Genomic DNA, 23,787 nt, shown 5'->3' with positions numbered 1-23,787 from the left:
TGTTCTAGCATGCTGGGGGTGCCTCGCACTGCTCATAGATAGCCTGTGATCCTAACATCTGCGCCAGAGGGCTTGTCTGGTACACATGAGAAAACGTACAGAAAAATAAAAAAGAAAAAAAGAACTGGGAGTATGATGGGAAGGGGATGGTGGTGGCTTGGATTTACTCTTTTATGGCCACCATAGGGCGTGGGAAGTGCTAGGGAAACCCAAGAATTCTCTCAAGGAGAATAATTAAGCCTGCGTCAAGTCACGCAGTCTGAGAGCTAGCTGCTGGGCTGGAGCGCCCTCCGGTGGCCATTCCGCTGAGCCTAGAGGTTCGGGTTTGTAAATTTTTCTTCTTTTTCTTAAGTCCAGTTTCTTGGACAGTCGGCCCCTCCTTTCACTCACTCAACAAATTTTTACTGAGTATGTTCCTTGCCAGTGGATAGTCTAGGCATTGGGAATATAGTGGTGAACAAAACAACCAAATCTTAGCAGTGTTATTTCTCTAAACTAACTCGATACAGGGTTAGTAACTTCCATTTAGATCCCTGAAGCCTATTTTTTAAACATTTTGTTTATTTATTTGAGAGAGAGAGAGCGCGCACAAGGGGTTGGGGCAGGAAGGGGCAAAGAGAGGGAGAAGGAGACACCCCGCAGAGCAGAGACACCCCCCCACCACCACCACCACCAATGCAGGACTTGATTCCAGGACCCTGGGATCGTGATCTAAGCCAAAGGCAGGCACTTAACTGACTGGTGCCCCGGCGCCCCTGGATCCCTGAAGCCTATTATTCACTCCTTTTATATTGCCAAAAGTGATTTTGTAAAAACCTGGCACACATACAGCTTAAATAAAGGGAAACCAGAGAATCATGTAATATTGGTGTAAATTTGAGGAGTGAGGTTTTTGGCTCAATTTTAAGTGACTTGGCAGTGTATCTTAGTGCTTCCTTCCTTTATTACAGATTATGCTTCTGACTTTCAAGTGCTTTTCAGGTTTGTTCTTGAGAGCATTTACAGGGGTTTTTCTAGGTCTGTGCTGCCCAGTACAGTCGCTGCTAGCCACACATAACAAAGATTAAATTAATTAAGATTAAAAGTTTCATTTTTTTTAGTTGCACTAGTCACATTTCCAGGGCTTAATACCCACATATGACTAGTGGCCATCTTACTGGACAGGGCAGATATAGAATATTTTAACTCATTTTATGAGGTCAGACAAAAACAATACCGAAAAATAAAAACTATAAGCCAATATCTGTATAGTACTGGAATTCCTAGCCACTGTAATAAGGAAGAAGAAGAATAAAAGGCATACAGAGTGGAAAGGAAGAAATAAAACTGTCCTTATTTGTAAATGATATGATTGTCCTTAAAGAAAGTCCCCAAATAATCTACCAAAAAAAAAAAAAATTCCTTTAATTGCTGTATGAGTTCTGCAAAGATGCAGGATAAAAGATCAACACAAAAAATCAACCACAGTTCTGTATACTAAAAACAATCATTTAGAAACTGTAATTTAACATAATTTACCATTGGGGTGCCTGGTCGGCTGAGTGGGTTAAGCCTCTGCCTTTGGCTCAGGTGATGATCTCAGGGTCCTGGGATTGAGCCTCGAATTTGGGCTCTCTGCTCAGCAGGGAGTCTGCTTCCTCCTCTCTTTGCCTGCCTCTCTGCCTGCTTGTGATCTCTGTCTGTCAAATAAATAAATAAAATCTTAAAATAATTTACAATTTATAATTGTTCCAAGGAAAATGAAATATTTAGGTATAAACTTAACAAAACATGCATAGGATCTATACGCTGAAAACTATAAAATGGTAATGAAATAATCAAAGAAGACCTAAATAAATGGATATACCATGGTCATAGATTGAAAGACTCAACATAGTAGAGATGTCAATTCTCCCCAAGTTCGTCTATAGGTTTAAATGTGGTTCCTTCAAAATCCTAGCAAGGAAGCGAAATAAGTCAGTCAGGAAAAGACAAATACCATTTGATTTCACTCGTACGTGGAATAAGAAACAAAACAGTTAAAGAAAAAGAGACCAAAAAACCCCAACCCAGACTCTTTTTTTTTTTTTTAAAGATTTTATTTATTTATCTGACAGAGAGATCGAGAGAGCACTAGCGAGGGGATAATGGGGAGAGAGAGGGAGAGGCAGACTCCCTGCCCGGGCAGGGAGCCAGATGCGGGGCTTGATCCCAGGACCATGGGATCATGACCTGAGCCGTAGGCAGATGCCTAACCATCTGAGCCACCCAGGTGCCCCCCAACCCAGACTCTTAACTACAGAGAACACACTGCTGGTTACCAGAGGGGGGTGTGTGTGTGAAATGGGTGAAAGGGATCAAGAACACACTTATCCTGATGAGCACAGAGTAATGTATAGAGTTGAATCACTGTATTATACATCTGAAACTAATAATAATATCATATGTTAATTACACTGGAATTTAAATTTTTTAAAAGGACTTTATTTATTAGAAAGAGATCACGAGCAGTGGGGAGGGGCAGAGGGACAAGGAGAAGCAGTCCCCATGCAGGGCTCCATCCCAGGACCCTGGGTCATTTCCTGAGCCCAAGGCAGACGATTAACAATGGAATGACCCAGGTGCCCCTCCCCCATCCCAACTAGGATCTAAAAAAAAAAAAAATCCTAGCAAGACATTTTGAATACATAGATAAAGTTATTCTAAAATTTAGATATAAAGCATGGGCCCTAGAATAACTAAAACAATCTCAGGGGAGGAAAAAGGAATAAACTAAGAGGAATTTCTCTACCCCATGTAAGACAAAACATACTGGGAAGCTCAGAATGAAAGGGAAGGAGGACTAAAGCCTGGCCAGCCCTTCCCCTAAAGAGCCAGTCTGGCGGCTGAGGCATCAATGATCACAGGGGCCCTGGAAGGTCGCAGGGGACACAGGAAGTCCTATTTCCCAGAGAAAATTCCCCATCCTCTTTGAACTCCTTCATGAAGGGCATGGACTTACTCCATGATGCTTGGGAGGGAGAATCCGAAATGCTGCTATTTCTTGAGTGTGTCTCATGGGGAGTCATATGTTCTCCTTTCCTCAACTGCACCCATAATTTGTTCATTTTATTTTTTAAAAAGATTTTCTTTATTTATTTGAGAGCAAGAGAGAGTGAGAGAGAATGAGAGAGCACAAGCAGGGTGAGCGGCAGGCAGAGGGAGAAGCAGCAGTAAACTCCCTGCTGAGCAGGAAGCCCAATGCGGCTTGGATCCCAGGACCCGAAGAAGATGCTTAACCGACTGAGCCATCCAGGGGCCCCGCACCCATAATTTGAAGGTAAACTGGTATCTTCTCGTTCCTAGTTAACAGTTGTGTGCTACACATGATTCTGAATATATCATTTGCTCTTTGCCTTCTGTGAACTCTCATTTTGAAAGGAGAAGAGAGTGGTGCAGGGTCTGCTTCAAATTTAGGTTAAGAGGCAGGATTGAAATTGGGGCTCCTTAGAACAAGTCACACACACAGGTGAAATCAGGAATCTCAGTGATTATTTTTTTCTAGTTTTCTATTTGATTCTTTTCCAAATCTGTTAGTCCTTTTCTAAAAAAATGTCCTGTTTTCTTCATTACAGTCTGTATTCTGTTATCTCTTTGATAACTTTAATCTCTCTTGTTGTATAGTGTTTTTCAGATTATTCTATTATTTCTAATTCTTGGGATGCTAATTCTCCTATTACCTGTGTCTACTGAATAATCTTCAGGTGGTTCACTTCTTGTTGTTTCTAAGTTGTTACTATGTATTTATCTTCTGCCAGGACTGTTTTACTTCCAGTGAGAATGTTCTAGAAGTAGAGCTGTTTTGCATCCCCTTTTACTAGAGCCCTGGAGTTAAACAGAGCCTGGGTGAACTTTTATGTTAATTTCTTGGCCTAGAATTCTCATATCATAGGACAGGCAGTGCCAATTTAGAGCCACACAACATAGATTTGGGTTGGTAATTTCTTTTTTTCTTTTTTTAAGATTTTATTTATTTGACACAGAAAGAGAGCCCACGCGGAAGCACAAGCAGGGAGAGCTGCAGGGAAGGGGAGAGGGAGAAGCAGGCTGCCTGTGGAGCAGCCAGCCGAGGCAGGGCTCGATCTCAACACCCTGGGATCATGACCTGAGCCAAAGGCAGCTGCTTAACCAACTAAGCCACGCAGGCGCCCCTTATGTAATTTCTTATAAGAGTGTATTTCCGTTTTTATCTTGAGCTCTGAGACACAGCAATCTTACTTTCTGCTTCTTTGGAGTTGTGGGAAGAAATTTTCAAGTCCCATTTGTGCTGCTTTATGCAAGGGGTTCAGTTCCAGCCGGCAGGCTGACCCAGCCCCCACCTGCTTCTTGACCGCCACGTCAGACTCACGTGACAGCTCTCTCTAGCTGTGAGTTTTAGAACTTGGGGATTTCCCTCCCCGACCCCTTTTTTTCCCTTTCCTTTTTTTTTTTTTTTTCTTTTACCTTGGTTATATATATAATGAGAGAGAGAGAGTGTGTGTGTGTGTGTGTGTGGGCGGGGGGTGTTTGATGGTTTATCCAGCACATTTATATGGTTTAGGTATTTGTTGGGTCATGGGACCTGTTGCCATTAACCCATTCCTACATGTTATGGGAACCTCCTCTGAGGAATTTATTTAACAAAATAACTTCCAGGGTATCCACAATATATCTTGGCATAAATATAAAATCCTCCCAGGATTCTAAATAAGCATGATCTTATATTTATTAGAGTAAGAAAGAATTTTTAAACACACATTGTTATAAAAAAAGAATTTTGGGGATCTGGGTGGTTGAGTTGGTTAAGCAGGTGCCCTTGGGTCAGGTCATGATCCCAGGATCCTGGGATCGAGTCTCACATCCGGCTCCTTGCTCATCAGGGAGCCTGTTTCTTTCTCTGCCTCTGTCTGCCACTCTGTCTGCCTGTGCGCTCTCTCTCTCTCTCTGACAAATAAATAAATAAATAAATAAAAAGAATTTGATTAACTAGAACATTCTATTACACCAACATGCTTATTAATTATGGTCAGTCTTCCATCAGTTCCATCCTGGCATTTATTGCTGCAAAAGGATATCTTTGGTTTAAAAATTTTTCTCTTGTGTTCTTCCTTCTCTAGGTAAAATCCTTTTTTCTTTGCAGGAATATAACATATTACTTTTAATCCTCAACTTCATATATATACCTTTGCCCCCTCATCCATCAAGAAAAAATTCAAAATTGAAAACTCCCCTCCCCAAACCTCCTGGCTTAGCTCCTACACTCCTTAATGTGCCCCTGCTCATACCCTACTTGAATTGCATCAAATGACTTTGCTTTTGTTAGAATGAGGGTTAGTGAGTATTCCTAATTTTTTTTTAGATGTGTCTTCAATCATCTACAATAACATGGTGAGGGCATTGTTGCATCTTCTACTTATTTGCATATGTCACTAGGCTTGGGAAGGTGTTCTGTACCCAGTGGGTGTTTGGTTATTTTGCAGCTAGAACAGCCTGAGACAAATATTCTCAACCTACTCTTCTCAGGGCCTCTTGGTCCCCACCAGGCATCTTGTCTCCAGAGGCCATCGGCAGCCCAAGGTCCCAGCTTGAGACCTCAGAGGCTTCATCTCTTCTCTCTCCCAGCTGCTCAGGCTACTCCCCAGAGCTGGACAGGAAGAGCCTCTTGAATAATGATGACATCAGGACAATCCCCTTTCCCTAAGCCAAGCTCTGCTTTGGAGCCAGTGAGATGACCAGTCCCCCATTGGGCTGGAATTTCCTCCTCTGGTACTCAGTGGCTTATTAAGAGGTGGGGTCAGGAGGGGGGCAAGAGAAATGGGAACAGTAGCTGAATGAAAGACAGTGGCCAGTGACCCTTTGGTCTCCATGCTGGATGTGTTTGCGGAGAGGCAGCATTTCATTGTGATATTGGGGAGATGGAGAAGGTTGTGCAGGATTGCATTACCAAATTTCTGTAGCCTACAGAGAGGATCCCGACACTAGAAGTGGTTAAAAAGATAATTCCCTAGCCCAAAGAGTAAGGGGCTCCTATTCCATGGGCTCCACTGTGTTTCCCTGTTGATTATAGAGGGTGTCTGAGTGCTCTTTCCACTCCCTACAAGTCTTGAAATTCCTGCCTCCCACCACACTGTCCTCCAATGACTTTCTCTCTCCTAGGGCTGCTGCCTTTGGTCCCAAATGGCATCCCAACACTGGGATCACTTACTAATCTGAGGCAGATGTGAGCTCAGGAATGGGAGTGGAATGTAAGGTAAACCAAACCAAGCAAAGAAGCCTGAATAAGATATGAACCCTAAGTGACACCTAATTGGTCAAGCAAGACCTGGGCTGATTTGGTGGCTGCTGTGGCCCGGTGCGACACCGGACTGACTGCGCCACCTCATCATGTGCTTCCGCTTGGCCTGTGTTTTTCATGACCCCGCTCCCTGCTTCGCCCAGAGAAGGGTTCCAATCAAAGAGATAGCAGTAGCTGGCATTGGAGGCCACTGTCCCTTTGGCTTGCCAGCTTTCCCCCAGCCCTCACTCGGAGGTCCAGAAGGGGGCCAGTCCAGCTCACACCCCCAAGCCACCACCCTCTTTCCACTCTAAAGACAACTCACCTCAGGGAAGCTGAGGTGACCGACAGAGAAAGGACGGTCCCTGGAGAAGACCTTCCCAGTAGGGCAGAGGTTGGACACAGTTGTCTGCCAGCATGAAATTTGGGAGGCAGTGGGGACAGGCAGCTGGGCTGTCAGAAAGAAAGTTTCTGGTGCTTGCTGCCTCTTCTTCTTCTTCTTCTTCTTAAATGTAGATAGGGCACTGGGGGAAAATGTGGGGGTAGGGTACAGACAGGAAGGAGGGGGTATGGAAGTAAGTCAAAACCCAGCAACCACCCATCTGACTTGCTGCATTCCTAAGGCTAGACTCATTCTACTCTGCTTGCAATAGCAAGGGACAGATACGGGCATTGCAGGCTGCCTCCCAGATTGCAGATAGACTGTGCAGACCTGGGTGTCCCAGGGGTCCTGGTTGCAATGGCCCTGAGGAGCTTAAGCAAACCGCCTCATTACATAAACCGAGAAAATCCTCAGGAGGTCCCCACTTGACTTAAATTTCCCTGGAGGGCTGGTCAACTCTAAAAGAGTCCCCCACTGGTCTACAATTGGAGTTTGGCCTATAAGCACCAATGTAGCTGTTAAAGGTTTAATATTCTGTTATTATTTGTTATTATTATTAATATTAACAACCCTGAATTAGCAGGTTACTCTTATAGATCCAGATCAGTCTTGGGATTCTCCAAGCCTTACAAGGCTGTTTGGTGGCAGATTTTCCCTTGGCCTCCACTGCTGTGTCACGAACCCCGTGAGCACGAGTGTGGCTGTGTTTCAACCAGACTTTATGTAGGGACGCTTAAATTGGATTTCATAAAATTTTCATGTGTCACGAAATACTCCTTTGACTTTTTTTATTGTGGTTAAAAACATTTAACATGAAATCTGTCATTTTAACAAATTTTAAGTGTACAGTATATATATATTTTGACTATAGGTCTTTTGATTGTTTTTCAACTCATAAAAAGTTTAAGAACTCCTTTAGTGTTCAAGTCATACAAAAAAAATGGATGGTGGCCCAGAATTGGCTCCTGGGCTGTTGTTTGCCAGCCCCTGGTCTAGAAAACCTGGGTAAGAGAAGCCAACTTTGAAGATTCTGTTTCAGCATCACTATTGAAAAGCAAGGACAACAAAATTTGTGTTTTGTGAACCTGAGGGCCACTAGAGAAGAATCCCTAATTGCTTCTGTTACTTCTCTCTGTGTCAATGAACCTTCAAAAAAAATTTTTTTAAGTTTCACATAGGAAGAGTCAATGAAGTTTCATTTTTGCTTTGTGTAAGAAAAGAGTGTACATGTACCAGCAATTTTGTTATAGGTAGAGCAACACCAAAACAACAGACATGGAACCGACGGTCTTGAAGTTCTTCAAGGATAAAGGTAGGGTCCTCTCACTCTGCAGAATTTAGCTTCTCGATTTGTCAAAGTGCTCACTGAGGGAGGCAGATGGGTCCTCATTCAGAATAAGGACCTGGGTCTTGGTCTTCATACTTCTGCCAGACCTTTAGGAAGTAACAGAATTGGAGGAATATTCTTGTATAGTCAATCCCATCACACCTGCCCCATGCAGACACTGGTGGTTTCTAAGATGGCGCCATGAACCTTAAGCTCCTTTTTGGTACATGTGTTTCCTGACTTCAGCACCTTGATTCCTTTTCTTTTTCCTTCAAAGAGATCAGTCCATGTGTGGCTATCACAGAAGCAGATTTGAAATGGAAATCTCCCTATATTTTTTGTACCATGATCCAGTGGCTTCTCATTTCCCACTGGCTTTAGAGGCTGGAATCTTCAAAATAGACCAACTAAGCTGGTGAGTGCTTTGAGCAGATTTGCATCCCTGGGTTCAGCTCCACATCAAGGATATTAGTAGAAGTCTCTTTAGAAAGGGTTGGCTGGTCAGTGGCTGCTCAATTGCTTTAATGCCCAGTATTTCTCAGGACACTAAGCATTACTCATGGGCCTCTGCAGAGGCTCCTACCTGGTACTCGGGTGGGATTAAATTCAGGAGTGTCAGGGGCTGGCGCTCTCTGCAACCCTCTTGGATGCTCTTCGATGTTGAGGAACAGGTTTTCTTGTGGGGAAGAACTTTGCCTCTCAGTTCAGTTTGTTTATTCCCTTAAGGATTTTCCAGGCATGCCCAGAACAACTGTAACACAGCCACCCACCCTCCAAAACAAACCAAACTAAACCAAACCAAAATCTAAAAACCCCCCAAACTCTTAAGACTATCTTTACTATTTCTACACTCAGCAATACTGAACAAATAGCTCTCTGAATCCACCAACTTCTTCATGCCCCCAGATCTCAGCTTATGAAGTTCCAGACTGTTCTCTTTACCTAGAATGGCCTATTTCCTTTCATCTGGCTAACAGCATCCTTTCCCTCAGAAAGCCGTCTCTTACCCCTGCCTCCCCTGCATCAGAACTCACGCCCTTCTCCCCACCCCCTATTTCCTCTACATATCTGAATTTGTACATTTCTCTTACCCTAGAACAAGCCCTTCATCAGCCACATGACAAGATAAAAAAAAAAAACCCACCATAATCTGACTTCAATCTTGACCAAAAAAAGCAACAATAATTAAGAAGAGTACTTGAAATTGGTTTCACATCCTTTAAACTTAATGATGAACTTCTCTGTAGGTGTACAGTTGAACTCAAAAGAGGAACTACAAATAGTTTGAGGCTACGGTGCCTGGTCTGACATTTGAAACCCTTGCTTTGGGACCATTTTATTCCTAACATCTTGTTAGCAGGCACAAAACTAACTTTTGAATTATTGACAGATAAATAAAATCTTAAAATATTGTTTATATTTTTCTCATTCTTTTTCTAAAAGATTTTATTTTTATTTACTTGAGAGAGAGAAGGAGAGAGAGAGCACACAGCCACGAGTGGGGGGGGGGGGGGGGCAGAGGGAGAGGAAGAAGCAGGCTCCCTGCTCAGGCTCCCCGCTGAGCAGGGAGCCAGGACATGATGTGGGATTCGATTGCAGTACCCAAGGATCATGACCCGAGCCAAGGGCAGATGCTTAACTGACTGAGCTTCCCCGGTACCCCTGTTTATCTCATTCTTATAAGATCTCAATTTTTGTGTCTTTTTTTTTTTTTTTTTTTTTACAATGTAGTAATATATGTAGAGCACTTAGAATGACTAGCGGGTTTGTTATCACTTTTTATTATGGAATATTTTGAATAAACACAAAAGTATGGGAGATACTATTTCCCCTCCCATCTACCCATTGCCCAGCTTCCAGAACGGTCAATACATGGTCAGACTTGTTTCGTCTATATACTCACTGGATCATTTTGAAGTGAAACTCAGTGATCCTACCATTTCACCTATAATTATACAGTATTGTTAAAAAAGAAGGGCTTTTTATTAAAAAAACATAACCACAATGACATCATCATACCTAAAAAAAAAATCAGTAACTAATATCCATCAAATACCCTTTCAGTGTTCATATTTCTTGGATTCGCTCATATTTTTATTCAATTTTTTTAGATTTTTTAAATTGTGGTAAAACATATATAATATAAGATTTACTATTGTAACCACTACTAGATGGACAACTCAGCGAAACTGATTACATTCATAATATTGTGTAATCATTACCATGATTTTTTATTTTTTTCATCACGCCAAACATAAACTCTGTACCTATTGCACATTAACTCTCCCCTTCTTGTCCCCTCAAGCCCCTGGTAATTTCTTTCTTTCTTTTTTTTTTTTAGATTTTATTTATTTATTTGAGAGATAAAGAATGAGAGAGAGAGCGTGAGAGGGGGAGGGTAAGAGGGAGAAGCAGACTCCCCACTGAGCAGAGAGCCCTGAGCAGAGTCCAATGTGGGACTCGATCCTGGGACTCCAGGATCATGACCTGAGCCAAAGGCAGTTGCTCAACCAACTGAGCCACCTAGGTGCATCATCCCCTGGTAATTTCTTTCGTTCTTTCTTTTTTTTTAAGATTTCATTTATTCATTTGACAGACAGATCACAAGTAGGCAGAGAGGCAGGCAGAGAGAGAGGAAGGGAAGCAGGCTCCCTGCTGAGCAGAGAGACTGATACAGGGCTCAATCCCAGGACCCTGAGATCGTGACCTGAGCTGAAGGCAGAGGCTTTAACCCACTGAGCCACCCAGGCGCCCCCCCACCCCACCCCTGGTAATTTCTAATCTACTTCCTGTCTCTATGACTTTACCTATTCTAGATATTTCATGTAAGGGCAATCATAGCATATTCATCCCCTGGTATCTGGCTTATTCTGCTTAGCACAATGTTGTGAAGTTTCATCCATGTTTTAGCATGTGTCAGAACTTTATTCCTTTTTAAGGATGAATAATATTCCATTGTACATATATATGTATATACTGCATTTTGTTATCCATTCATCCGTCGATGGACACTCGGATTGCTGACAGCTTTGTGAATAATGCTGCTATGAACATTGGTGTACAAGTACCTGTTTGAGTTCATGCTTTCCGTCCTTTTGTGTGCATACCTAGGAGTGGAATTGCTGGGTCATCTGATAATTCCGTGTTTAATTTTTGAGCAATGGCCAAACTCTTTTTCACAGTGGCTGCACCATTTTACATTCCCATCAGCAAGCAGAGGGTTTCAATTTCTCCAGACCCTCTTCAGCACTAGTTATTCTCCATTTAAAAAAATTAAATTATGTCTCCATTTTAGTGGGTATGGAGTTCTGTCTCATTGTGGGTTTGATATGAATTTCCCTGATGACTTATGATATAGAGCATCTTTTCCTGTGCTTATTGACTATTTGTAAGTCTTCTTTAGACAAATATCTATTCAAGTCCTTCACCCATTTTTAAAGATTTTATTTATTTATCAGAGAGAGAGAGGGAGAGACAGCGAGCATAGGCAGACAGAATGGCAGGCAGAGGCAGAGGGAGAAGCAGGCTCCCTGCTGAGCAAGGAGCCCGATGTGGGACTCGATCCCAGGACGCTGGGATCATGACTTGAGCCGAAGGCAGCTGCTTAACCAACTGAGCCACCCAGGCGTCCCCACCCATTTTTAAATTGGATTGTTTGTCTTTTTGTTGTCGAGTTGCAGAAGCTCTTTATAGATTCTGGATGTTAAACCTTTAACAGATGTATGATTTACAAATATTTTCTCCTACACTGAAGATTGTGATTTCTTTCTTTTTTAAAGACTTTATTATTTATTTGACAGAGATAGAGAGCACAAGCAGGGACAGTGGCAGGCAGAGGGAGAAGCCGGCTCCACGGTGAGTAGGGAACCGGATGTGGGGCTCTATCCCAGGACGCTGGGATCATGACCTGAGCCAAAGGCAGATGCTTAACTCACTGAGCCACCCCAAATACTCTCTTTTTGTGTTCTTTGATGCACAAATTTTTTTAATTCTAACGAAGTCCAATGAATGTATCTATTTCTCCTGATGCCTGTGCTCTTGGTGTTATATTTAAGAAACTGCCAAATCTAAGGTCATAAAGATTTTCCCCTGTGTGGGTTTTTTTTTTTTTTTAAGTTTTACAGATTTACTTCTTAAATTTAGGTCTTTGATTAATTTTTAGTTAATTTTTGTATATAGTGTGTCAAAGTTCAGAAATAGCAGAAGTAAAACCAATGAATCACCAAAGAAGTAATTAGTAGAAGTTTACTGTCCACACACAAAGAGGATACTTCGTGAACTGGGAGCATTCAAACCAAACATGCAATGAGATTCAGAGGTATATTGTCATGAAGCAGCTTATATAGTGAGAGGGCAGGGACTGTTACTCTTCTCAGTGATTGGTTACAATGTTAGAAAGTTTTTAAATCTTGGAAGTTGGTTAGTGGTTACCTCAATTTTGGGGAAGGGTTTTAAGTTTTGCTTATGTTTTTCAGAGGCATAAGCAAGAAGTGACTCAGGTCAAGTTAGTCTCACTTGTCTTGCAAAATAAGCTAATTTAAGCTTTGCTTGTATGATTTAACTGGTTTTGTCTGCTCAGGGAATTTTCAAGTTTGGTCTCTATTTGTGTTTGATTTTAACAATTGTAATGTAAAGGTCCAAGTTGATGCTTTTATATGTGCATACCCAGATTCCCCAGCATCATTTGTTGAAGAGACTGTTCTTTCTTTATTGAATGATTGTGCCCTCTTCTTAACAACCCATGGACCATGTGAGGGTTCGTTTTGGGGCTCTCAATTCCATTCCATTGGTCTGCATATTTGTCTTTATGCCAGTACCACACTGTTTTGATTACTGTTGCTTCATAATGAGTTTTGAAATCAAGAAGTATGAAGCCTCCACTTTGTTCTTTTCAAGTTTGTTTCGCCTCTTTGTAGTTTCTTGAGATGTCATATTAATTTTATTTATTTTATTTTAAATTTTATTTTTATTTAATTTTTTGAGGGGGAGGGGCAGAGAGAGAGGGAAAGAATCTCAAGCAGGATCCATGCTCAGTGCTGAGCCTGACATGGGGCTCAATCTCATGACCCTGAGATCATGACCTGCACCGAAATCAAGAGTTGGATGCTTAACTGACTGAGCCACCCAGTCACCCTTAATATGAAAAAAGCATCATTGGCATTTTTTCCATTGGGTTTTGTTTTTGATTTTGTTTTTTAGTACTCTACACACCCAGTGTGGGGCTCAGACTCAGAACCCCAAGATCAAAATTCACATGCTCTTCCACTGAGCCAGCCACACACCTCTCGATTGGGATTTTGGTATGGATTGCCTTGAATCTGTAGATTGCTTCGGACAGTATTGTCATCTTAGCAACAGTGAGTCTTCCAATCCAGGAGCATTGGATTTTTTCCATTTTTTTAAGGCTTTCCTGATTTCTTTCAGCAATTTTTATAACTTTCAGTGTACAAGTTTTTTGCTTCCTTGGTTAATTTTATTCCAAAATATTTAATTCTTTCTGATGCTATTGTAAATGAAATTATTTTCTCCATTTCATTTTTGGATTGTTCAGGGGTAGTGTATAGAAATACAATGAATTTTTGCATGCTGATTTAGTATTCTACAACTTTGCTGAATTCATATATTAGCACTAACAATTTTTTTTGTGTGGATACTTTAGTGTTTTCTACATGTAAGATCATGTTATTTGTGAATGGAGATAGTTTACCTTTTCACTTAGAATGCCTTTTATTTCTTTTTATTGCCTAATCGCTCTGGCTAGAACTTCTAGCAATATGTTGAATAGAAATGGTAAAGTGGGCATTCTTATCTTGTTCCTGATCTTAGGGGAAAAGCTTTCAGTCTTTTATCATGTTGAGGAAATTCCTTTCTATCTTTAGTTTATTGAGAGTTCTTATTTTCTAAAAGATTTTTTTTTTTTAATTTGAGATAGAGAGAGAGAGTAGGAATTGGGGGAGGGGCAGAGGGAGAGGGAGAAGTAGGCTCCCCACAGAGCAAGGAGCCTGATGTGGGATTTGATCCCAGGACCCTGAGATGATGACCCGAGCCAAAGGCTGACCCTTAACCAACTGAGCCACCTAGGTGCCCCTGAGGGTTGTTACTATGAAAAAGTTATGGATTTTGTCAACATCAATCTTTTTCTGCATCAGTTGAGATGGCCATGTGTTTTTTTTCCTTCATTCTATTAATGTCATATATAACATTGATTTCAAATGTTGCATTTCTGTAATAAATCTTACCTATTTATGGTATATCGTCCTCTTAATATGTTGCTAAACTTGGTTTGCTAGTATTTTGTTGAGGAATTTTGCATCTATATTCACAAGGGACATTATTCTCTAGTTTTCTTTTCTTGTAATCTTTATTTAGCTTTGGTATCAGGATAATGCTGGCCTCATAGGATGAGTTAGGAAGTGTTCCCTTCTCTACAAATCTTTGGAAGAATTTGAGAAGCATTAGGATTAATTCTGTTTTAAACCTTTGGTAGAATTCACTAGTGAAGCTGTAAGATTTTGGTTTTTTTCTTTGCTGGGAAGGTTTTTTTTTTTTTTTTTCCCTTTCATTAAGTTTTTACTTAGAGGTAGAGCATTTGACTGCATTAAGTTTCTACTTAAATACCAGGTAGTTGATATGCAGTGTAATATTAGTTTCAGGTGTAGAATTTTTTTTTCAGGTGTAGAATTTAGTGATTCATAACTTCTATAGAAGACCCAGTGCTCATTACAACAAGTGCCCTTCTTAATTCCCGTCACTTATTTAACCCATCCTTCCACCCTGTTGGGAGGTTTTGGTTACTGATTCAGGCTCCTTGTTATAGATCTATCTGAATTTTCTATTTCTTCTTAAGTCAGTTTTGGTAGAGATTTACGTCTCTAGGAATTTGCCCATTTCATCTATATTCCACTTCATTGGTATATAGTTCATATAATCCTTTATAATCCTTTTTATTTTTGTAAAGTTGGTAGTAATGTCCTTTCTTCCATTTCTGATTTTAGTAACTTAAGTCTTTTCTCTCTCCCTCTCCCTCTCTCTCTCTTTTTTCCCCTTAGTCAAGGTGCCATGCACTTCTATCACATTACATTGGGAGGCATGTAAAATCTGGCTGTCTCTCTTTTGGCAATTAAAATTGATTATTGGGTTTGGGTATTGTCAGTCCAATTGGTCATTATAAAACTCTCCTTCAGCTCTCACCTAATGGTTTTGTCAGCTTTTGACAATCATTACCTACATCCATATTTCATAAGAGAATGCTGAAGTTTCAAAGGAGAACATATTTTAATGAACTCAAATATGCCAAGACAGAATGAAAGATATATTTTCAAAGTCCATTTTTCTGGTTCTGAAACTCAGTGTGGTAGAAAGGAAACACATCCAAGAGTGAAGAACCTGGAGACCAGCCACATGCTGTAAGATCTTAGATAAATCAATTGCCTCTTAAGCTTCAATCTGTAAAAGTAGGGCATTGACCGAAATGACCCGTCAAAGCACCTTACAACTTTGACTCTCCAGAGGTCTATTATTTTAATTTTACATGTAATCATGATTATGACTAGTTAGTCTAGTGTTCAGAATGCTGAACCCTTAGTTCCTCCATCTTATTTTACCCAGACTTTTGTTTTAAGTAGTCTCTGTGCCCAACATGGCACTTGAACTCACCACCCTGAGATCAAGAGATCATGCTCTACCAACTGAGCCAACCAGATGTCCCCCCAAGAATGTTTCTTGATTCACAGTTTCGTTGAAGATTATGGTTCAGGGCACCTGGGTGACTCAGATGATTGTGCATCTGCCTTCGGCTCAGGTCATGATCTCTAGGTCCCGGGATCAGGTCCCACATTGGGCCCCCTGGCTGTCTCAGCGGGGAGTCTGCTTCTCCCTCTCCCTCTCTCTCTCCCCTTGCTTGTGTGCTCTCTCTCTCAAATGAATAAACAAAATCTTAAAAAACAATAAGATTATGGTTCATTCTGCTGCACTTCCATGGTTATGCTTATCATGTGAGACATCACTTCAGAAAAGTGCTCAAAGACAAGGGACCATCCCACCCATTTTATCAAAGTGCTCATTCCCCCAAACACTGCCCACACTTGGGCCATGCAGAAAGAAATTTCTCCCCTTGTTCCTAAGATTGTCAAATATCTTCACATGTTCTACCTACCCCTTGGGCAAACTCTTGTCAGGAAAGCATTTTGTAAAATCATTCATCCCAAAGTATAACTGACCCAGGGACTTTCCCCTTCAGAGTCTTTTCATTTTAATATAAGCTTCAGTAAAAAGTATACACTTATAATGATGGAATTTTAAGAAGATTTTTTTTCCTTGAAGGAAGGCAACTTTCTATCTTCCTGAAATCATGTTATATCATCCTTAAAACAGGAGGATTAACAATGGTTCTAACAACAATTATTTTCTTTTTTTAATCAAAAAATTATTTATTTATTTAAATAATCTCCATACCCATCATGAAGCTGGAACGCATGACCTCAAGATCAAGAGGCACACACTCTTCTGAGTCAGACAAGCTCTTCATCCAACAACATTTTTTGACCCATTGTTCTTCCTGGTATGCTACAGTATCTTGGAAGCTGAACCCAGGAAAGATGCCCCTTGGGAACTTCTCCAGAGGGGATTCCTCACCATCCTCTTGGGCTAGAAAGCTACCCTTGGAGGAGGTGATAGTGGATGAAGGGGGCAAGTCAGTCAGGGAAAGAGTGTTCAAGAAAAACTGGTGGGATATCTAGCCTTGGGAATGAGGAAACTTTTCAATAGGAAGGTATTACCTTTTGCCAAGTTCAAAATGAGAGCGGAGAACCAAAATTCAATGAGTGTCATATCTGTAAGTTTGAATGTAAGTAGGAATGAATGGATAAGGGTAAGGCATCCAGGATTGAGGCTAAGAACAGTGAATAAATGTCAGTGGGCCCTTTTCCAATGTGCCTGGTGTATTAACCAAGGCAGGCAAGGCAGCTTAAAGAAACCACACCAATCCAGAATGTTTGCTTATGCCAGTCCTACCATCCGGGATGCCATTTTTCCTTTTCCATGCCTTTCTCTGTCTCAATAAGCTGCTGAACACTCAACTCCAATTCCCATCTTTGTGAAGTTTTTTCCTGACCACCCCCATCTGGAAGCAATTTCTTCTTCCTCAGAATCTGGCTATCACTGATGTCCACTTCCACCCTTCTGTCCTCATCACGTGGCTGTTACTCTCTTGTGTGTAAGTCTCACCTTCCAGAGTGGAATCTGTCTGAAGGGCACTCCCATGTCTGATAGCTCTTGGCATCTCCCAGCACCTAGCCTGGTGCCCAGCAAATGGCTGTGGGCCGTAAGGGCTGACGGATGGATAATCAATGCAATGGGGCAGGCATTCTTTCTAAGACATCTTCTTCCAAAAAAAGGACTTGCCTGTGGAATTTCCCTGGGACTGATGACAATGAAATGGGGGGAGCTGGCTAGCCAGTGACTGGTTCCCTCTGAGCAAGCAGGACTGGGGCTGGGTTTAATTTAGCCTGCGCTGCCTTTCATGCTTTAAAAGGACTTTCCCACGACAGACTCGGGACCTGGAGTTCGTGCTGTTAGCACCACTGCGGAGAGATGAGTGGAGAGAGACGCAGCCAAGGGTGCTGGCCTCTGACCTGGTTCCGCTTCTGCGCTCGGCTGGAGCTTCTTGTAGCTGTGTGGTTTGTGGCTTCATTCCCAGCCCGCCAGATGGAGGGTGCCTATGTGCACACTCTGGGCTTTGGTGTGGGGGTGCGGGTTTGCATCTGTGGGTGGTGAACTTCAGCCAGGCGCACTTGGGTCTGCATATGGCTGTGACGACTCTCTTTGGTGTATATCTGAGTATTTGCGTTTCTGTAGATTGCGTGTACGGATCTCTGAGTGTGCATGCCTCTGAAGGTGGGGTGTGCTTATGGGCACGTGCGTGTGTGTGTGTGCCTGTGACACCTATAGTGAACTGAAGGTAAGCAGCTCTCCAACTGGTTTGCAAGAATAATGGCTCCTTTTTGTCCTCAGACCCTAACCATGGTGCCACAGGAAACAGATTCCAATTGGTCCATTGGCTCCTCCTCCTCCTTCCTGAGAGGGGAATGAAGGAATGGAGGGGGCCCGCCATGTCCCTAGCAAGGACTCTTTTCCTTCCTAATGCCATTTCTTCTTGGTACTCTGTGGTTCTGAGAGGGCCCTGGGACCTACAGGAGCCCTGGGCTTTGAGTGTCCCTGGCATCATTTGGGATATTTTAATGGGGTACAGATGCCAAAAAGGAAGAACCTTTTAAAAAATCCAGGGCTGTCTTCCACTGCCCCCACCTCCCAGGAGAGAGCAGACATTCTTACCACTGTTTACATTTTTTTCCTCCTTGCCTCTCTGTTAGCCACCCCTTCCAGGACCTTCTCACTTTGGGCATGGAGAAAAACTGTACCCCTATAAACAAAGCCCTCCTTCCTGGTCTGGAGGAGCACAGCCCCACCCTGATGGGAGCAGCTCCGAATCCCACCCTTCCTTTACCCATTCTTCTTCTACACACTTCTTCGCCACTGCATTAACTCCTTCATCTCCTTGGGCGGCGGCGGGATGTTCTCTGCGGGGGGGTGGGGGGGGGGGGCAGGGAGTGTCAGGGGCAATTCAAATTCCAGGAAGCAGAGGAGGTCAATGTTAATGATCTTGCTTCTGGGCTCCAGCCCTCTCTGCACCTCCACTCCCCAACCCTAAACCCCAAACTATTCTCCAGCAGAGAACATGGAACAAGCCGCCAGCCAAGGCCAGAGGCTGGAGATCCAGGACAACTGGCTTTGCTTCCCAGCTTCATCGTGCCATTTCCTTTGCAACCCCGAATAATTTCCTCACTTGGTCTGTATATTGCAGTTTGTAAAAGATACCTGATCACCTGGCCTCCTTTTACTAACATCCCAGCTACCTCTCGGCTAGTATCTTGTGGAGCCTCCAAGAAGCAACACCTGTGCAGAAGCCCAGGACTCCTGGGGACAAGCTCAGGCATGTGAGAGTTGACAAGTGTGACCTGGGCCTGAGTGCAGAGGGTTAAATTCTAGCTATCTCACCAGCGGTGGGAAAGGGCCTGTCTGCTCCTGGGCAGCTGGGTAAAATGTACAGCAGGTTCCCTTCTAAGATGTCACCTTGGTATCCCCAAGAGAGGCCCTCCTTTCTTTCTTTTTCTTTTTTCTCTCATGGGATAAAGCCACCCTATCCAAGGCCTATGCCCCAAGCTGCCTACCACAGCACTAGAGGAATAAAGTGAAACCCCATGTCCTTCTTTGGGGCTTGGAGCTTTCTGCCTGAGTAGAAAGGGTCCTAGTCACCTGACTCTCCCTGGGGACTGACTGGCACAAGAGAAAGTATGCAGAGCTGTGACTGAGAGGCCGAGAGACCCAGGCTGCCACACCTCTACCCAAGAGGTCCAGCCTGATGAATCAGGCTGAATGGAGAGCCTGAGGATGTCTCCTCCTCCTCCTCCTGTTGCCCATTTATCATAAGAGGGGAAGACAGTCCCCTCCTGCCTAGAAGCAAAATGTCTTGCCTTCTCCTGGGATTTAAAAAAGAAAAAAAAGTGGCCTTTCCCCACCCATGACTTCTTCAAAAACAGGAAACCCTTTCCTCTTTCCCCTGCCACAGCCTTTCGCCTGGCATCTGGATCTTAGCTACCCCCAGACTTAATTTTCCCCTGATGGGTTCGTGCGGCTTGGCTTCCTTACTCTTTCTAGCCCGCATGACTCCTTGTTCCAGGCTCAGCTGGACGGGTCAGATCTTGTGAGGCATTGGTTTCTTTGTCGGAGGAGAAACCACCCTGGTTGTTTTTCTCCCTTTCCTTCCCGGGCACCAGCCACCCTCGCCTCAGGACCTGCTTCCTCGGGGAAAGGATGGGTTGATGTGAGCGAAGCAGCTGGATCACATTCAGTTTGAGTACCAGGCTCTTGAGCCAGACCAGCTCCAGCCTTGTCTGAGCTTTCCTTCCCAGGGAAGAGTAAGGAGGGAGATCACAGATCCAAGAGGTGTGGTGGATCTGGCCTCCTCCAAGCGGAATCTTTCTCTGGATCAAAGAAAGGAGGTGCGGGGCGCCTGGGTGGCTCAGTGGGTTAAGCCGCTGCCTTTGGCTCAGGTCATGATCTCAGGGTCCTGGGATCGAGTCCCGCATCGGGCTCTCTGCTCAGCAGGGAGCCTGCTTCCTCCTCTCTCTCTGCCTGCCTCTCTGCCTACTTGTGATCTCTCTCTCTCTGTCAAATAAATAAATAAATAAATCTTAAAAAAAAAAAAAAAGAAAGGAGGTGCAAAGAGATCAGCCAAAGCAGTATGCCTGGAAGGCCAGGAGAGAAACTTATCTGTGGGTTGGTGGGTACCCCTCTCATGCTCTCTCCCTCCCACCATGGATTGATTTCTCCCCTACCTCTCTGGAAGATGGTGCCTTACTAAACTCCAAAGAAGTCTTGTCTGGGCTGCAGGTAGGGTGTGTGACCTTTCCCAGCCCCTGGGGAGCAGCTTCTCCTGGAGTCAAGGACCTTAATGATGACTCAGTGGAGCACCTGGGTGGCTCAGTTGGTTAAGTGTCTGCCTTCAGCTCAGGTCACGATCCCAGGGTCCCCGGATCGAGACCCGCATCAGGCTCCCTGCTCAGTGGGGAGTCTGGTTCCCCTCTCCCTCTGCCTCTGTGCATGGTATCTCTTTCTCTCTCAAATACATAAATAAAATCTTAAAACAAAACAAAACAAAACCAAGAGACTAGAACAAGGATGTCTTTTTATCCTTCAAGAGTGAAGGAAATATTTCCTGGTCTCTTTTTCCATTGATGGCCAGAAATAAACAGAAAAGACATTGCTAGAAAATCCTCAATGTGCACTCTCTCTCTGCCTGTATAAAGTCTGTCCCAGGGTAGCACTTAGTCACCAGAAGACCTTTTGTGTCCCAAGAATGGAGGCCCTTTCTCTGCCTCCCTTCAAGTTCCTTTCCTTGGGAAATATCAGATGTGTGTAGAACTGGCTATGCTGTGTTACAGAACACAAGGGAAGTCTTAGGTTAGGAGCTTCCTTTCGGTTCCAGAGGCAGGGCAGTGGTCTATTCCGGGGCCCAGCTGAGAGTGGGGCTGGGGAGTTGGGGGGCTGGGGGAGTACTTACGGAGAGGTGCTCTGGAAAAGGATCCAGCTCCTTGGATGCCTGTGCATCTGATAGGAATGCTTTACTGTGGGATCATGGCCACGACTCAGTTTCCCCTCTGGGCCTTGGCCTTTTAATTCTATACAATGTTGTGTTGGATTTGATCTTTAAGACCCCTTTATCTCTGATTCTATGTCACTACCATCTTATTCCCCTGGACTAATTGGAGGAGATAGGCAGGGTAAAGAAAGGGAAGAAATTTCCACCATGAACTCATGGTCTCTTTTAACAACTTTAAAGCAAAATGGAGAGATTACAAATCATAGACCAGAACACCTCTAACACATGAACACCTCTAACATACGTAGTCTTGGAGGAGATATAAGCCTCAGTCGTCTGAACTCCCCACACTTTTTTATACCCTATCACAGACACACACACACACACACCCAGCTGTGATGTGCATTAAGACTGACCACAAGTGGGGCGCCTGGGTGGCTCAGTGGGTTAAGCCGCTGCCTTCGGCTCAGGTCATGATCTCAGGGTCCTGGGATCGAGTCCCGCATCGGGCTCTCTGCTCAGCAGGGAGCCTGCTTCCCTCTCTCTCTCTCTCTGCCTGCCTCTCCATCTACTTGTGATTTCTCTCTGTCAAATAAATAAATAAAATCTCAAAAAAAAAAAAAAAAAAAGACTGACCACAAGCTACTCAAGCAAGGGAGGGACAGCCACCCCCCTTCCTTACCCCCACAACCCCGTTATCAGAACTTCCACCCATCAGGCAGCCTCTGCCTCTTCCAGTTCTACTGACCATGTATTCTAAATCACAGACCATCACACAACTGCCCTCTTACATTACAGGATTGTTTGCATGCCTGGAACCCCCAACACATCAACAGTCCGGGGGGTTTGCATTTGGCAGCTTCAGAGGCCCCCATTCACTGTCTGCTTCCAAGGGCACAGAATAAAGGTCATCTGGGGCCCAGAGCCAGGGTAAAGCTCTCCCTGGGCAATGTGTGCTTCTGTCCAGAGCTGGATGACCTTTACAGACGAGGCAGCACTAAGTCCCCTGGGGCCAGTCATTTGGACAATCTCCCAGAGCAGCAGGTCATTGCCTCCACTCTCCATCTGGCCATGGCCAGAGTATACATGGGTATGTTGTCTGGGGAGGGTAATTAGGCAATAAATCTTAAATTGCAAATATATGTACCTTATGCTACAGCAATTCTATCTTTAGGAATGTGTTCTACAAATGCAGTCATACACATGTGAAAGGACACGTTTCAAGTGATTCAGTGCAACATCATCTATGAGTAGAAATTGGAAATGAACTGGATATCCACTAGTGACCATTTGGTTTCATAGGGTATGGTATAACTATGCGATGAAATATTAAAAATGGGACGCTATTGTGTATTGTATGGGAGGATTCCTGATATACATTAAGTGAAAATAAGCAAGGTGCAGAAGAGTGGACATAATTTACTACCATCTGTGTAGAAAGGAGAGAGTGAAAACACATATATTCGTATTGACTTGTTTACAACATATTACTGGAAGAGAAAACAAGAGACCAAGGGTGATTACTCATAAGGAAGTTGAAAACCCCTTAAGAAAGGCAACTTTCTTTCTTTCTTTTTTTTTTTTTAAAGATTTTATTTATTTATTTGACAGAGAGAGAGATCACAGTCAGGTAGAGAGGCAGGCAGAGAGAGGGGGAAACAGGCTCCCCACTGAGCAGAGAGCCTGATGTGGGGCTTGATCCCAGGACCCTGAGATCACGACCTGAGCTGAAGGCAGAGGCTTAACCCACTGAGCCACCCAGGTGCCGCTGAAGGCGACTTTCTAACATGCATTTTGATGGCTGAATAACATGAATGCATTACCTATTCAAAAGATTGAGTGAAAATAACACAAAAGCCCAGAAAAGAGAGAACAAAGTGGCAAAGGAGGGAGCCCTTCTCCTTGGCAGCCGCTTGGGCAGGGGGAGGCCAGACGAGAAATGGGAGCAGGAACTGGGGGGTGAGCAGAGGGAAGCACACCAGGTGCTTAAGCATTTCTCTGCTTGCTCATAAAAGCCTTCTCCAACAGGGGCCTGGAATTCCTCTGTTCATGCTCTCCTTCGGTTACTGGCCTAATCAGTCCCCCAACTCAAGCATACTCATGTGGCTTGGGAAATCTTGTCTTTTTTGAAAATGTACACATTTTTAGACCCTTGGTCAGAATATCGAGGTCACCCGATAAAGCAATGACATCCTTTGAAGTTGCTTGACTTCCTTGCCTACTTATTCAACTCTGATGTCCTGGGGGAAAAAAAAAAAATTTGTATTTGTTTTAGAGATTATTCTTTAAGAATCTTATGACACCCCTTTGAGATAACTGGCAACACTCTGAGGTGTTGCAAAACCCAACTGGGGACTGATTGCCCTGATGACCTGCAGGAGGCCATAGCCAAGACTCAAGGCCAAGTGGGGCCTGCATCACTTGGGCGGGACTGGGGGGTTGGGGGCTGAGGCTAGGCTCTGGACCTCTACTCATTGGGCAGCTCCATGGATCCAAAGACCTGCTTGGGGTACTGCATGGATGTGGAAGGCATTGGTGTGGGGGCCAAGGACAAACCCTGCTTGTGGGTGAGCTGCTGGGTCCCTGGGAGACAAAACTGGTTCTTTCTCCTCAGGGATAATTTTAGGTCCTCACGTCCCCTCCCAACC

The 23,787-nt window shown here is 43.6% G+C and overlaps 1 long non-coding RNA gene across 1 annotated transcript in view; it reads right to left on the bottom strand.

The window, feature by feature from the left end:
• Positions 1 to 7,498: 7,498 nt before the first annotated feature.
• LOC132006461 (uncharacterized) overlaps positions 7,499 to 23,787 on the bottom strand; it is an 18,818-nt gene continuing 2,529 nt past the window's right edge. Inside the window, exon 3 of the long non-coding RNA XR_009401101.1 lies at positions 7,499 to 8,087. This is a non-coding gene — a long non-coding RNA (uncharacterized LOC132006461). The remainder of the gene's footprint in view (positions 8,088 to 23,787) is intronic.

The sequence above is a fragment of the Mustela nigripes genome, chromosome 18, assembly GCF_022355385.1.
Source record: "Mustela nigripes isolate SB6536 chromosome 18, MUSNIG.SB6536, whole genome shotgun sequence".
NCBI classification, from domain to species: domain Eukaryota; kingdom Metazoa; phylum Chordata; class Mammalia; order Carnivora; family Mustelidae; genus Mustela; species Mustela nigripes.
Note: the sequence above shows the minus strand (reverse complement) of the source record. Positions and strands in the feature narration are given on the sequence as shown.